A 15,201-nucleotide genomic window follows, 5' to 3' on the forward strand; every position below is an offset into this window, starting at 1 on the left:
CACTGTACTAACAGTGTATTTAAATCGAACCGTTCACACACGTATTCCTAAGCAGTAACAAATAGACACGAGTCCACAGAATACTATGCGACAAAGCAGCTTCTGTTTCATATGAAATCAAAAGAAATAAGCAAATTACCTTATCCAATTTTACGAAAGAGAGCAAAAGTTAAACAGAATACGAGTGCAATTCAAAGAATGCCATACACAGACGATGATCGTAATCCGAAACATAATTTCCACTCGATTGCAGGCACGCGGTCGAAATTGCAATATTGGTTTTTACTAGTAAATACATTTTCCCAGCAGACTACCATACGCACCCATAAAATATAGGAAAAAAATATTATCATCTAGTACTCGTACTTCTCGAACCAGGAGTACTGACTATCGTGTCACATTTTGCCGAATTCGAAGTACTGTGATATTTCGGTGTTTTGTGAGTCCAGCTGGACAGCACTGGGATCAGCAGCCGTGCTTCACGTGCAGACGACGATCGAAGAGGTAGGTCTGCGGTAATCGCAAAAATCCAAAGTTCTTACGGCCAAGTCGTCTGCCCCCGATTACTAGCCTGGAGTATCGAGCACTACATACACACAGCACGTGGCTCGGTACGTCTACAGGATGTTTCGACAGACAGCAGAACCACTGACAGTGTTTCACTGATGACGACACGTGCCTGCCTGTCCAGAGTTGTCGGCTGCTGACCCAGGAGCGACCGGTAGTTCGGTGTGGCAGAGCGAGCCGGCTCCGTTCAGGTATTATTGTTTGCTATTCACGGCCGCCGGCTCCAGCCTGTCGTTTTAATTATCTCATACGTTATTCACACGAACAATGGAAAGCTCTCAGATCACCCAAGGTCTGCAATAGTTTATGTCGTCCACAATACACGCTCTCAGGGACTCTAAAAATTCTACGCTCCGAGAGAAATTGGTAGTTAACGTACGTCATCAAGTTACTCAAGTCAGTAAACTGTTTCTGAGAGTTAAATAATCGTTCGGAATAATTTATAATTTTTTAAAATACTGTAATTGTTCCAAACTCACTGGATTAAAATTTGGCACGTAGTCCATTTGCAAAAATGTTTCACAATTCGGTTATTCATAACCACATTTTTTATGAAATGATAATTAAATGGACACCCTAGCTGCAAACAGGCGTTGATACACTTCATTGGGGACATGTTGAAAATGTGTGCCCCGACCGGGACTCGAACCCGGGATCTCCTGCTTACATGGCAGACGCTCTATCCATCTGAGCCACCGCGGGCACAGAGGATAGTGCGTCTGCAGGGACTTATCCCTTGCACGCTCCCCGTGAGATCCACATTCCCAACATGTCCACAACACTACATTCGTAGTGCGCCTAATAGATGTTTGCCCATCATACTCATTACTCGTGGCAGATTAATCTACCAAGTCCCGTACGAGTTCGGGCATAGCATGTGCGTTCGCACAAGAAGGTCAAATTTCAACACAGTTGAATGCTATGTCATTAAACAATCTGTGGAGGGGTTAGATTGATGTGTGTGCTCGCAGTAAAACTATTGGAAACAATAAATTGATAAATCCGGAATTTGACGTTGCGATTGGGTTTTTAAAGCACTACAGAATTCCTAAATTGGTTGTCCCCATTACATTCTGGACGACCTATTGCATGATAGGAGAGAGACAACAACTTAAGAGCCACTACAAGACAGTCCGCTCCAGTGTACTAAGAAGCACTAAACAAGACAGACTTAAACAATATTCCAATCCGTAGTAGTAGTTCTCAAGGCTAGATGTCGGACGTCCCACTCGTTCATATCCCGATATCGTCCCAGGCTACTTGCCGCCGTAGACGCACGTCTCAGCGACCGTGCCCGGCCTGCAGCCACACTCGGCCCGCTGGCGAGGACCGCCCGGTCGTGGGGAGTGTCCAGGATGACCAAAATGGTTGGGATTCGGACGTTATCAACATGTCCGACGCCAACATTCGACGTATCCAATTTTCTCCAATTTCCACACACAAATCTGAGAATACCCGTAACACACGCAATCACGAAGGCTGCCCAACAACTGTTCAGTACTTCGCTGTTGCCGGCCGCTGTGGACGAGCGGTTCTAGGCGCTTCAGTCTGGAACCGCGCGACCCCTACGTCGCAGGTTCGACTCCTGTGTGATGTCCTTAGGTTAGTTAGGTTTGAGTAGTTCTAAGTTCTAGGGGAATGATGACCTCAGATGTTAAGTCCCATACTGCTCAGAACCATTTGAACCACTTTTGAGTTCGCTGGTCACCCGACCAGGAGGCCGACAGGTTCCAATAGCGCTGTGAACAAGAACTGGCTAGCCAGCCAGTTGGAACTTTTCTTTGCACCCACCGCCCGCGACTGTCTTAAGTGCAAACGTCATTGCATTCTGGCTACCTCCGCTATGCGTACCGCGTGCCAAACGACGTCGTCCTAGGAAATCGGCCACATGTCAGAACACTGACCACAGTAACTTTACAACCCAACACATACTTTATAAACCTGCTGATCACAACGAAACTATCACACATCCCCTAACAAGTATAATACTTCGCAAATAACTAAATTCTGGTGATATCAAACAATACTGAGTGAAAATCCGCAATCGACGGACATGATCCATTTGTTTTTCTTGCGAGTGGCACCAGTGTGTCTTAGGAAGAAGACGTAATCGTTTACAAGGGACCACTTATTAAAAGTAGAATCACAACGATCCTGTTAGTGGCACCCCGGATACGGCTAAGGAACGTGGTATTAAGCCGATATTTGCAACTCCATCAAGCCACTGTCATTTACCACGCTGATAAACAACATTTATAATGCATTCTATCTCGACACCACGTAGTCAGTGTAACAGACATTCTGCAATATATCCACGGGCTTATAGGCGACAGGGATGATGGTTTATTGAGACTGATCACATACAGTAGATGGTATGCTATGTGAGGAATCACTTAAAAATGCAATGCTAGATTCAAATCGTAAGAAATGTACAAAATCCTTTGTCCAATACACTGGTTTTTCAGATCTACAGTGTTTCGCTTTCTGGTAGAAATTCCGTGTGTGGTGAGCAATCAAGTCTTTCCGTTTAACCACATAAACTGTTTGAATCCCATGGAGATGTGTTTTAATGATTACAGCCACTGGTGAAACATATTCGTGGCACTCTCATATCTCATCGTCACAATTCATCGTTTTCGACTGCAGTCAGAAGCGCGTCTCAGAGCGCATTCATGTCCCTTACTCAAACATTACTCAAGGACTGTGGACGATCAGTATTTTTGTTTTGAAGCTGTTCATATAAGCATCCGTCTCAAAACAAAAAGATTAACAAGAAACGCAAATTCACTAACAGCAGTATTTAAGAGTGTGAGCCTTAGATGGCGTGTCACTTACATCCTCTTCTATTTTGCAAAGGGAGAGAAAGATGTGTCTTTAAATCAAACTACTGAGTTGTGCCTTTATATCCATCGCGTTTAGCACAATAAAACAAGTTTCTTTTTCTTTTGCTCTGGACAACCTTCATAAATCGTTGATTTCAATATTTCTGTTCTTTGGGCTGACAAATGAAAAAACCGCAGACTTCTTTTATGACACCCATACAGTTTCCTAAAGGAGGTATTTGTGTTAGCCATCCCTGATTTTGAAAGTTTGCTCATCTACGTAACGTACACAGAGAGAAAATTGTTCGATTTGACGGATGTCAGTGGTATCATCTGCTAAAACATAATAAAAACCTGACTTCCTGACGTTTTCTACAATTTTTAATTGTATTAAGTGACCAAACGTGTTAATAAGTTCGTATTGAATGAAAGAACTTCTATACATCGTCTTCCCACCACTGATCGTTAATTCGTTTTTAAGAATGTTATTTCCACTGTTGGCTCTGTATCTTAATAACGTCCGGTTCTTCAAGGTCCAGAATCACGATAACCCCTTAGAGCTATTTGCTGTCTCCCACAAAATCGAATTGTTTGTATTATGGGCGGATAAGCAATTTTCTGTTATTCTCAATATCCAGTCTTCCTTGGGCATATACTTGATTGATAACACTTTCAGTTTTCTTCTTAACTATAGCTTTTGTGTTTTCAGCAATCGAAACAAAATTCCTTATGAGGTCGTAAGTTCTCATGCTTGCTAAACATTTTATAGGCCTTTTTTTTTTTAAATTGGAGGTATTTGTGTAGTAGCCAACGCCCCTGCATCTACTTTCCCTACATTTTCGGTATGGGAAAATAACACGCAGTACTTGCAAAAACATCGATTTTTTCAGCTGAATAAGCTAACCACGTAAATTCGACTGGAGACTTCGTTTGAAAATATCTAATATGATTTGAACTAGTAATTGGGTGAAATTTGTACCCAGGCACGGGTTTCCAAATTTTTTCTAGCTAAGAAATTCTTTTTTGTTTGTGACAGACTGAACGGAATTGTTCTGACAATAGTTTCCAATATCATACATATTTTTCCTTACTTGATCAGGCCCACTATCCTCCGTAACTGGAACCACAGTAACTGAGCTCGGAGTAGCGACGTCACAAGAAACAACTCTACCAACGCAGCTGACTTCAGAACCGACACCGTCAAGCCCATAAAACTACCGACTTCAGGAGTGTCTCCAGCGGGCGTATAGACATTTGGTTTGTTGGCGAAAAGGTTTTGAACAGAAGCTTGTCTTTTCATTACGATTGTGGCTCACTTACGGCCAACTTCATTACACTAAAAAGTACATAAATATTAACACTTAAAACACCACCATAATTCAGTGCAAGTACAACGGTCGTCGAACGAACAATAACCTACAACAACGAAATATAGATTGTATTATCGGTGTCCGGTCGGAAAATCTTGGCTCCTGGCGCCGTTCGGTAATTGTCGGTAACCGTCGTCGGCGAGACTAACGCCAAAGTACACTATGTGATCGAAAGTATCCGGACGCCTGGCTGAAAATGACTTGCAAGTTCGTGGGGCCTCCATCGGTAATGCTGGAATTCAGTATGGTGTTGGCCCACCCTTAGCCTTGATGACAGTTTCCACTCTCGGAGGTAAACGTTCCATCTGGTGCTCGAAGGTTTATTGGGGAATGGCAGCCCATTCTTCACGGAGCACTGCATTGAGGAAAGGTACTGATGTCGGTCAGAAAGGCCTGGGATGAAGCCGGCGTTCCAAACCATCCCAAAGGTGTTCTGTAGGATTCAGGTCAGGACTCTGAGCAGGCCAGTCCATTACAGGTATGTTATTGTCGTGTAACCACTCCGCCACAGGCCGTGCATTATGAGCAGGTGCTCAATCGTGTTGAAAGATGTAATCGCCATCCTCGATCGCTCTTCAACAGTGAGAAGCAAGAAGGTGCTTAAAACATCGATGTAGGCCTGTGCTGTGATACTGCTACGCCCCCAAACACGACCACACCATAACACCTCCGAATTTTGCTGTTGGCACTACACACGCTGGCAATTGACGTTCACCGGGCTTTCGCCATACCCACACCCTGCCATCGAATCGCCACATTGTGTAACGTGATTCGTCACTCCACACAATGTTTTTCCACTGTTCAATCGTCCAATGTTTACGCTCTTTACACCAAGCGAGACGTCGTTTGCCATTTAGTGGCGCGTGATGTGTGGCTTATGAGCAGCCGCTCGACCATGAAATCCAAGTTTTCTCACCTCCCACCTAACTGTCATAGTACTTGCAGTGGATTCTGTTGCAGTTTGTAACTCCTGTGTGATGGTCTGGATAGATGTCTGTCTATTATACAGGGTGATTCAAAAAGAATACCACAACTTTAGGAATTTAAAACTCTGCAACGACAAAAGGCAGAGCTAAGCACTATCTGTCGGCGAATTAAGGGAGCTATAAAGTTTCATTTAGTTGTACATTTGTTCGCTTGAGGCGCTGTTGACTAGGCGTCAGCGTCAGTTGATGCTAAGATGGCGACCGCTCAAGAGAAAGCTTTTTGTGAGTATGGCAGAAGTGAATCGACGACAGTTGTTCAGCGTGCATTTCGAACGAAGTATGGTGTTAAACCTCCTGATAGGTGGTGTATTAAACGTTGGTATAAACAGTTTACAGAGAATGGGTGTTTGTGCAAAGGGAAAAGTTCTGGACGGCCGAGAACGAGTGATGAAAATGTAGCACACATCCAGCAAGCATTTGTTCGCAGCCCAGGAAAATCGACTCGCAGAGCTAGCAGAGAGCTGCAAATTCCACAATCAACTGTATGGAGAGTCCTACGAAAAAGGTTAGTTATGAAACCTGAACGTCAACTACCCGAGGCGATGGATCGGCCGCCAGGCAGCCCGTGACAGAGCACTTCATCACTGGCCTCCAAGAAGCCCTGATCTTACCCCCTGCGATTTTTTCTTATGGGGGTATGTTAAGGATATGGTGTTTCGGCCACCTCTCCCAGCTACCATTGATGGTTTGAAACGAGAAATAACAGCAGCTATCCAAACTGTTACGCCTGATATGCTACAGAGAGTGTGGAACGAGTTGGAGTATCGGGTTGATATTGCTCGTGTGTCTGGAGGGAGCCATATTGAACATCTCTGAACTTTGAGTGAAAAAAAACCTTTTTAAATACTCTTTGTAATGATGTATAACAGAAGGTTATATTATGTTTCTTTCATTAAATATACATTTTTAAAGTTGTGGTATTCTTTTTGAATCACCCTGTACATTACGACCGTCTTCAACTGTCGGTGCACTCTGTCAGTCAACAGACGAGGTCGGCCTGTACTCTTTTGTGCTATTGGTGTCCCTTCACGTTTCCATTTCACTATCACATCGGAAACAGTTAACTTAGTGGTGTTTAGGAGTGTGGAAATCTCGCGTACAGACGTATGACGCAAGTGACACCCAATCACCTGACCACGTTCGAAGTCCGTGAGTTCCGTGGAGCGCCCCAGTCTGCGCTCTCACAATGTCTAATGACTACTGAGGTTGCTGACAGAGTACCTGGCAATAGGTGGCAGCACAATGCACCTAATATCAAAAACGCATGTTTTTGAGGGTGTCCGGATACTTTTGGTCACATAGTTTATGTGTAATGACAATGGATAGTCCTGCATAAAAAGAGGCTATTACATCATTATGTTTGTTGACACCATGACAATCAGTACATTTGAACATGAACGTGTTTACAAAGCGCTTTTACGAAACATTACTTTCGCGGCATCCCTACTTGAGCAAATAATCGGCACGACCCGAGATGGTCGCAAGCACTGCGCAGTGCTGTCACCCCGTAGCCCGCAAACTCCTTACCTACTGCACGCTCTTACAATGCAGTTTTCTGTTCCACTATTAATTTACTTATCAAAGGTTATGTGAAATGTATTAATAGTGAACCAGTGTATCGTACATATACTACGCAATTATAAACACACTGAAACATCCCACTTCAGAAGTTTTTGTAACTTTAAGCTGCTGGTGTGGACATATTTCAACTAACAGAACTTAATCATAAAACATTTTGTCTCAAGCATAGCTTCAGCTCAGACGAGGCTAAGATATGTGACATTTGAACAGGATCTCATAAAACCTCTTTCAGGAAGTTCATGTGGACAAATCAGTTCCCTAAAGACAAATTACCTGTTTCGAACGGTGTATATTGATAAAAAAAATCAAGTTTGTTTTTGAAGTGGAGCAAAACGAAATCGACGCAATTTAACGAGTGTTTTGACATATTCCCTTGCGCTCACTGTATGAAATTGTTTTTTAAATCCATTATATATTCACATTCCGTAAAAAAAACAGCTGGACGATGATGGTTCAAATGGCTCAAATGGCTCTGAGCACTATCGGACTTAACATTGGAGGTCATCAGTCCCCTAGAACTTAGAACTACTTAAACCTGACTAACCTAAGGACATCACACACATCCATGCCCGAGGCAGGATTCGAACCTGCGACCGTAGCAGTCGCGCGATTCCGGACTGAAGCGCATAGAACCGCTCGACCACCGCGGCCGGCTGGACGATGAGAAACAGGAATCTGTCACATCAACTTACGGAAGGTTGACGGAAGCTAGAAACGGAAATTAACAGGAGCGGAGACGGATAGTGTGAATTGGCCTTTATTCCGAACGTGGTATAATTGTCGGCATACGCGCGGGGCCCCCCTGAACCATCGACCGTGGACGTTGCCATTGGTGGGGAGGCCTGCGTGGCTCAGTGATACAGATGCCCGTACCGTACGTGCAACCACAACGGAGGGGTATCTGTTGAGAGGCCAGAAAAGCGCGTGGTTCCTGAAGAGGGGCAGAAGCTTTTTCAATAGTTGCAGTGGCAACAGTCTGGACGATTGACTGATCTGGCCTTATAACACCAACCAAAACGGCCTTGCTGTGCTGGTACTGTGAACGGTTGAAAGCAAGGGGAAACTACAGCCGTAATTTTTCCCGAGGGCATGCAGCTTTAGAGTCCTCTTGGGTAAAATTTTCCGGAGGTAAAGTACTCCCTCATTCGGATCTCCTGACTGGGACTACTCAGGAGGACGTCGTTATCAGGAGAAACAGAACAGGCGTTTTACGGATCGGAGCGTGGAATGTCAGATCTCTTAACAGAGCAGAATAGGTTGAAGTTATACATAGCGGGAATTAGTGAAGTTCGGTGGCAGGAGAAACAGGATTTCAAAAGATTGTAAATTTAAAATCAAGGAGGGGTAATGCAGGTGTGGATTTAATGATGAATCAGAAAATAGGTAACCTACTATCAACAGTATAGCGGACGCATTATCGTAGTCAAGATGGACACGAAACCCACACATACCACAGTAGTACAAGTTTATATGCCAACTAGCTCCGCAGATGATGAAGAGATTGAGGAAATGTATAATGCGAAAAAAGAAATTATTCAGATACTTAAGGGAGACGAAAATTTAATCGTCATGGGTGACTGGAATTCGATAGTAGGAAAAGAAAGAGAAGGAAAAGTAGTAGGTGAATATGGACTGAGTGGGTAAGGAATGAAAGAGGAAACTGCCTGCTAGAATTTGGCACAGAACGTTACTTGATCATACCTAACACTGGTTTACGAATCATAAAACAAGGCTGTATACGTGGAAGAGGCCTGGAAACACTGGAAGGTTTCAGATAGATTATATAACGGTAAGACAGAGATTTAAGAACCAGGTTTTAAATTGTAAGTCATTTCCAGGGACAGTTGTGGACTCTGGCCACAATTTATTGGTTATGAAGTGTAGATGAAAACTGAACAAATTGCAAAATGGAACGAATTTAAAAAGATGGGACCTGGATAAACTGAAAGAACCAGAGGTTGTAGAGAGTTTCAGACAGAGCATTGGGGAACGATTGACAAGAACAGGGGAAAGAAAAACAGTAGAAGAAGAATGGGCAGCTTTGACAGACGAAATAGTGAAGGAAGCACAGGATCAAGTAGGTACAAACACAAGGGCTAGTTGAAATCCTTGGGCAACAGAAGAAATATTGAATTTAATTGATGAAAGGAGAAAATACAAAAATGCAGCATATGAAGGAGGCGAAAAGGAATGCAATCATAAAAGAAGGTTGTATACATGGAAGAATCCTGGTGATACTCGAAGGTATCAGATAGATTATATAATGGTAAGACAGAGATTTAGGAACCAGGTTTTAAATTGTAAGACATTTCCAGGGGCAGATGTGGACTCTGACCACAATCTATTGGTTATGAACTGTAGATTGAAACTGAAGAAACTGCAAAAAGGTGGGAATTTAAGGAGATGGGACCTGGATAAACTGACTAAACCAGACGTTGTACAGAGTTTCAGCGAGAGCATAAGGGAACAATTGATAGGAATGGGGGAAAGAAATACAGTAGAAGAAGAATGGGTAGCTCTGAGGGATGAAGTAGTGAAGGCAGCAGAGGATCAAGTAGGTAAAAAGACGAGGGCTAATAGAAATCCTTGGGTAACAGAAGAAATATTGAATTTAATTGATGAAAGGAGAAAATATAAAAACGCAGTAAATGAAGCAGGCAAGAGGGAATACAAACGTCTCAAAAATGAGATCGACAGGAAGTGAAAATGGTTAAGCAGGGATGGCTAGATGAAAAATGTAAGGATGTAGAGGCTTATCTCACTAGGGGTACGATAGATACTGCCTACAGGAAAACTAAAGAGACCTTTGGAGAAAAGAGAATCATCTATGTGAATATCAAGGGCTCAGATGGAAAGCCAATCCTAAGCAAGGAAGGGAAAGCAGAAAGGTGGAAGGAGTATATAGAGGGTCTATACAAGGGCGATGTACTTGAGGGCAATGTTATAGAAAGGGAAGATGACGTAGATGAAGATGAAATGGGAGATACGAAACTGCGTGAAGAATTTGGCAGAGCACTGAAAGACCTAAATCGAAACGAGGCACAGGGAGTACACAACATTCCATTAGAACTACTGACAGCCTAGGGAGAGCCAGCCATCTGATGGGCAAGATGTATGAGACAGGTGAAATACCCTTAGACTTCAAGAAAAATATAATAATTTCAATCCCAAAGAAAGCAGGTGCTGACAGGTGTGAAAATTACCGAACTATCAGTTTAATAAGTCACGGTTGCAAAATACTAACACGAATTTCTTACAGACGAATGGAAAGATTTGTAGAAGCCAACCTTGGGGAATATCAGTTTGGATTCCGCAGAAATGTTGGAACACGCGGGGCAATACTGACCCTACGACTTATCTAAGAAGATATGTTAAGGAAACGCAAACCTACGTTTATAGTATTTGTAGACTTAGAGAAAGCTTTTGACAATGTTGACTGGAATACTCTCTTTCAAATTCTGAAGATGGAAGGGGCAAAATACATGGAGCGAAAGGCTATTTACAGTTTGTACAGAAACCAGATGGTAGTTACAAAGAGTCAAGGGGTACGAAAGGGAGGCAGTGGTTGAGAAGGGAGTGAGACAGGGTTGTAGCCTACCCCCGATGTTATTCAATCTGTATATTGAGCAAGGAGTAAAGGAAACACAAGAAAAATTTGGAGTAGGAATTAAAATCCATGGTGAAGAAATACAAACTTTGAGGTTTGCCGACGAAACTGTAATTTTGTCAGAGACGGCAAAGGACCTGGAAGAGCAGCTGAACAGAATGGACAGTGTCTTAGGAGGATATAAGATGTACATCAACAAAAGCAAAACGAGGATAATGGAATGTACTGGAATTAAATCAAGTTATGCCGATGGAATTAGATAGGAAATGAGACAAAGTAGTAGATGACTTTTGCTATTTGGGAAGAAAAATAACTGATGACTGTCGAAGTAGGGAAGATATAAAATGTAGACTAGCAATGGCAAGGTAAGCTTTCCTGAAGAAGAGAAATTTGTTAACATGGAGCATAGATTTAAGTGTCAGAAAGTCTTTTCCGAACGTATTTGTATGGAGTGTAGCCATGTATGGATGTGAAACAAGGACGATGCATAGTTTGGACAAGAAGAGAATAGAAGCTTTCGAAATGTAGGACTACAGAAGAATGCTGAAGATAAGATGGGTGGATCACGTAACTAATGAGGAGGTACTAAACAGAATTGGAGAGAAGAGAAATTTGTGGCACAGCTTGACCAGAAGAAGGGATCGGTTGGTAGGAAACATACTGAGGCTTCAAGGGATCTCCAATTTAGTATTGGAGGGACGCGTGGAGGGTAAAAATCGTAGAGGGAGACCAAGAGATGAATACTGTATCGGTAAGTAAGGAAAATCCCCAACAAGCTACGACAAAAGCTTAGAAGCAGTAGTGATAAACACTAGCGCGACCTCTGTAAGCGTCGGAAAATATGTATTTTGCTACGCCGGAAAGCGAATAACAAATGATAAAAACTTCGTTCATTTTTTTTTTTGTAAATTATTACATACACTCTGTCTTTAGTTCTCGTAGGGAGAATACGTATTTTTTGTGAGAAGTGTGTAGTGTACATTGTGTTGTCTGAATAATAATTTGTATGGAAGTATGAAAGTTCTTTTTAATGCAAAGCCACGAAAGTTTTCTTTTCTTCCGCGCATTATGCTAACGTCATGTCACTGTAGCTGCCTGCATCTGAAGAGGAAGTCCGATAAAAATTGGTATTGTATTCACGGTCAAAAATGAGAAGTACTTATGGTATTTAAATTCTGTAAATCTCAACGGGGTAAAGACAGCAAAATCGACGTAAGTTCACGCTACTACTGACTTACCATTTAAAACATTTGTAAACTGAGTCTGAACGACAATTATTTCACGTCAAAATGTATAAAAATAGAATTTGATGGTATTGTGGTACAACTGGCGACCTGGTGACATGACATTGAGAAAGCCATGAAACCAGTTGTGTATAAAGTAAGTTATTCAAAATTATTTATGACATTGTATGAAATTTTTTGCATGTACTAATTCTTTTTAAATTTTCATGTGCAACATCATCACTGGGAGCAAAATAACCAGAACCAAAAATTCTTATGGATAAAGTAACCAATTCAAAAAGGAATCAAAAATGAAATCGGAATTTACGGAAAATTTTGGAAATACGCTGTTTGTTTCATCACAGCAAAGGTAGGACCGCTACGAAACCACTTGCTTAGCTATGCTTGCTAGCGTCTCCTGCGTAGTAATTAGACATCCCTTTCCTTAATTTCCCTTCCTAAATGTATCGTAGTGAATTTTTCAGAAATTTTACGTAATGATTAGCGAGAGAAAAGTTTGAAGTTTTTGTGTCACAACATTTCGTGCGTTATAAAAGTAGCCAATTAACGCCTGACGACAAATAAATCTTATGTTCAAATTTCCTAAAATAATATATTTCAATTTCCTATTTTTCAAAATTTTAATTTTAATATTCAGTCAAAATGGCACAAAATCAGTTTCCATTATTGTTGACAATGGCGAAAACGCAGTGAGCCAAGATGGCGTATAATTGCAAGACACAACATCTGAAGTACCAGCGCCATGTCTTCCACACTTAAGACGTATTAAGCAGTCCAGAGATGAACATAACCGAAGTAACAAGTGATCGTGAGTTTTCACAGAGGTCTAACTTTGATGATACGGTGATGACAATAGATGAAACTAGATCACGTATCTCCGCGAGCAACATTCTGCTCACACAAGAAAACATGGAAAGCGAAGATAACATGATTTTTTACGACACTTTACCGTCACCCATCATACGAAATCCAAATGTCAAAGTACAGTTGTTAACAACCAAAGTACATGAAATAGCAACCAAACTAACGCACTTGCCGCCATACTTCAAAAACTCGATAGTATGAACACCAATTACACCAATTTGCGTGCAGACACAAATACAAAATTTGACAATTTGTCGCAAAACCTTACCTAGTCACACAAGACGTAATCAACATAAAACAAGAGCAGAAACAAGTTTTAAAAGATTTTCAGAATACAGTCTCACAACAGATTAGTGATTTGACGATTCACGAGGAAATGAATGTAAAATTTAAAGACATGGAGAAACAGCTAAAGCAAGATGTACTTTCCGAAGTAAACAATGACATTACGGAAATATAACAGAAATTAGACACTCGTAACGAGCAGAATGATACAGTAGAGCAGCAAATAAAAGCGATGAAAGACACACACACGAACCTGGAAGCTACACAAACACAATTAACTTCCACAATAAAGAACATCTCTACCGTAGTGAACAAAGTGCATAAGGATTACGAAAATATACCAATATCAATTGATGAACTCACTTTAAAAGTAGCATCACTTGTAATCGAAACAGTCTGTACCAAAAAGGAAAGAGACAAAATTAATGAAAATTTATGTGATGTAATTTCACAAGCTGAAGCAGGTACTTTGGACAAAACCAGTACCACAGCGGTAAAGGTCGTGAAGGAACGTGGATTAATCAATGATGTAGTTGAAAAAGTTATTCAGCAAAAGGAAAATGACATTATCGACAAAGTGAACACCAATTTGCAAGCTACAGAGCACAGGATAAGCAACTACTTAGGTGAGAATGTTACAGAGGCACAAGCTGCACACAAACAATGAGCCAGCCGCAGCAAACCAAAGTAATGTATGCACACAGATCATTGCAAACCCTACAAACAATGCCAGCAGTAATGAGAGAACACAGAGTAAGTTTACAGGGCCTACGAGAAGTGTAAATAATTATGACAGCTATGTAAACACAGCACAAAATGCAAACAGCTTGTCCACTATATTTGCTTACGAAGGTCTATTAAGACAGTCAATTTCCAACATTTACGACTGAAGGTAAGAAGATGAATCCTGTTGTGTTTATTAGTGCTTTTCGACATGTGTTTCCTAGAAATTGGACGGAAACACAAAAGATCAGGTTTAATGTTGGGTACACGCAAGGCGATGTACTTTTGTGGAACGGGCATTTCTTGACAGATACTGGTCAGACGCCGTACAGGAGAGACTTAGGCGAGAGGTTTTTAACCCTGTCCCTTTTAACAGCAAATATGGTAGCTTGCGAGGGTATTGTGAGAAGTATCCCAAAAAACACGTTATTGGACGAATCCTATTTCTCATGTTAATGTTTAAAATTTTTAAAAAGTCGTTTGCCATCACACATTCGTGAACAATTAGTTACTACAACTGAGCACGTCACAGAATATGTTCTATCCGTTTTATATTCAATCGACCTAATACATGAGGAGAAAGTAATAACAAATAGGGCGTCAGAAAGCCAAACACCACAACAACATAACTCGAATGGTCAATACAAAATGCCGGACGCGCAACCGCAAGGATACATTAACCGTGGTAATGGATACGGGAATGGAAATGGCAAGAACAAAATATTTGAACGAAACTTTCCGCATAACAGCAACGGTTACCATCCGCAAGCTAATTTCAATCCGTTCTCTTAGAAACTATGCACCGCGTGTAAATAAAAAGTGAGCCGCACCAATGGGCGGCGCGCGGCAACAATAACATGCCACACGCCGTACCGCAGCCAACCTTTGCCCAACAAAATCACAATACGGCAACATTTCACAACAGCCATATGAACATTCGAGAAAGTATGTCGCTAGCTGGTAATGATACAAACTGGAGAAACAATTACACAGTACAACGGACAGAAATTGTTCCATGCACAGAAGTAGATCAGACTACACCGCAGGAAAACCCGAATCGGTCGTAGTTGAGCCCCATACTATAGATCTTACAGCCGATGGGAGCAAATCAGATTTTCTAACATACATAAAATACTGCATATACAAACATAA

At 41.6% G+C, this 15,201-nt stretch overlaps 1 non-coding gene across 1 annotated transcript; it reads right to left on the reverse strand.

Moving 5' to 3' along the window:
- Nucleotides 1-1,195: 1,195 nt before the first annotated feature.
- On the reverse strand, nucleotides 1,196-1,270 carry Trnat-ugu. Its single transcript has one exon. It is a non-coding gene; the product is annotated as a tRNA-Thr (tRNA).
- Nucleotides 1,271-15,201: the final 13,931 nt, after the last annotated feature.

This window comes from Schistocerca piceifrons, chromosome 2 (genome assembly GCF_021461385.2).
Source record: "Schistocerca piceifrons isolate TAMUIC-IGC-003096 chromosome 2, iqSchPice1.1, whole genome shotgun sequence".
In the NCBI taxonomy this organism is placed as follows: domain Eukaryota; kingdom Metazoa; phylum Arthropoda; class Insecta; order Orthoptera; family Acrididae; genus Schistocerca; species Schistocerca piceifrons.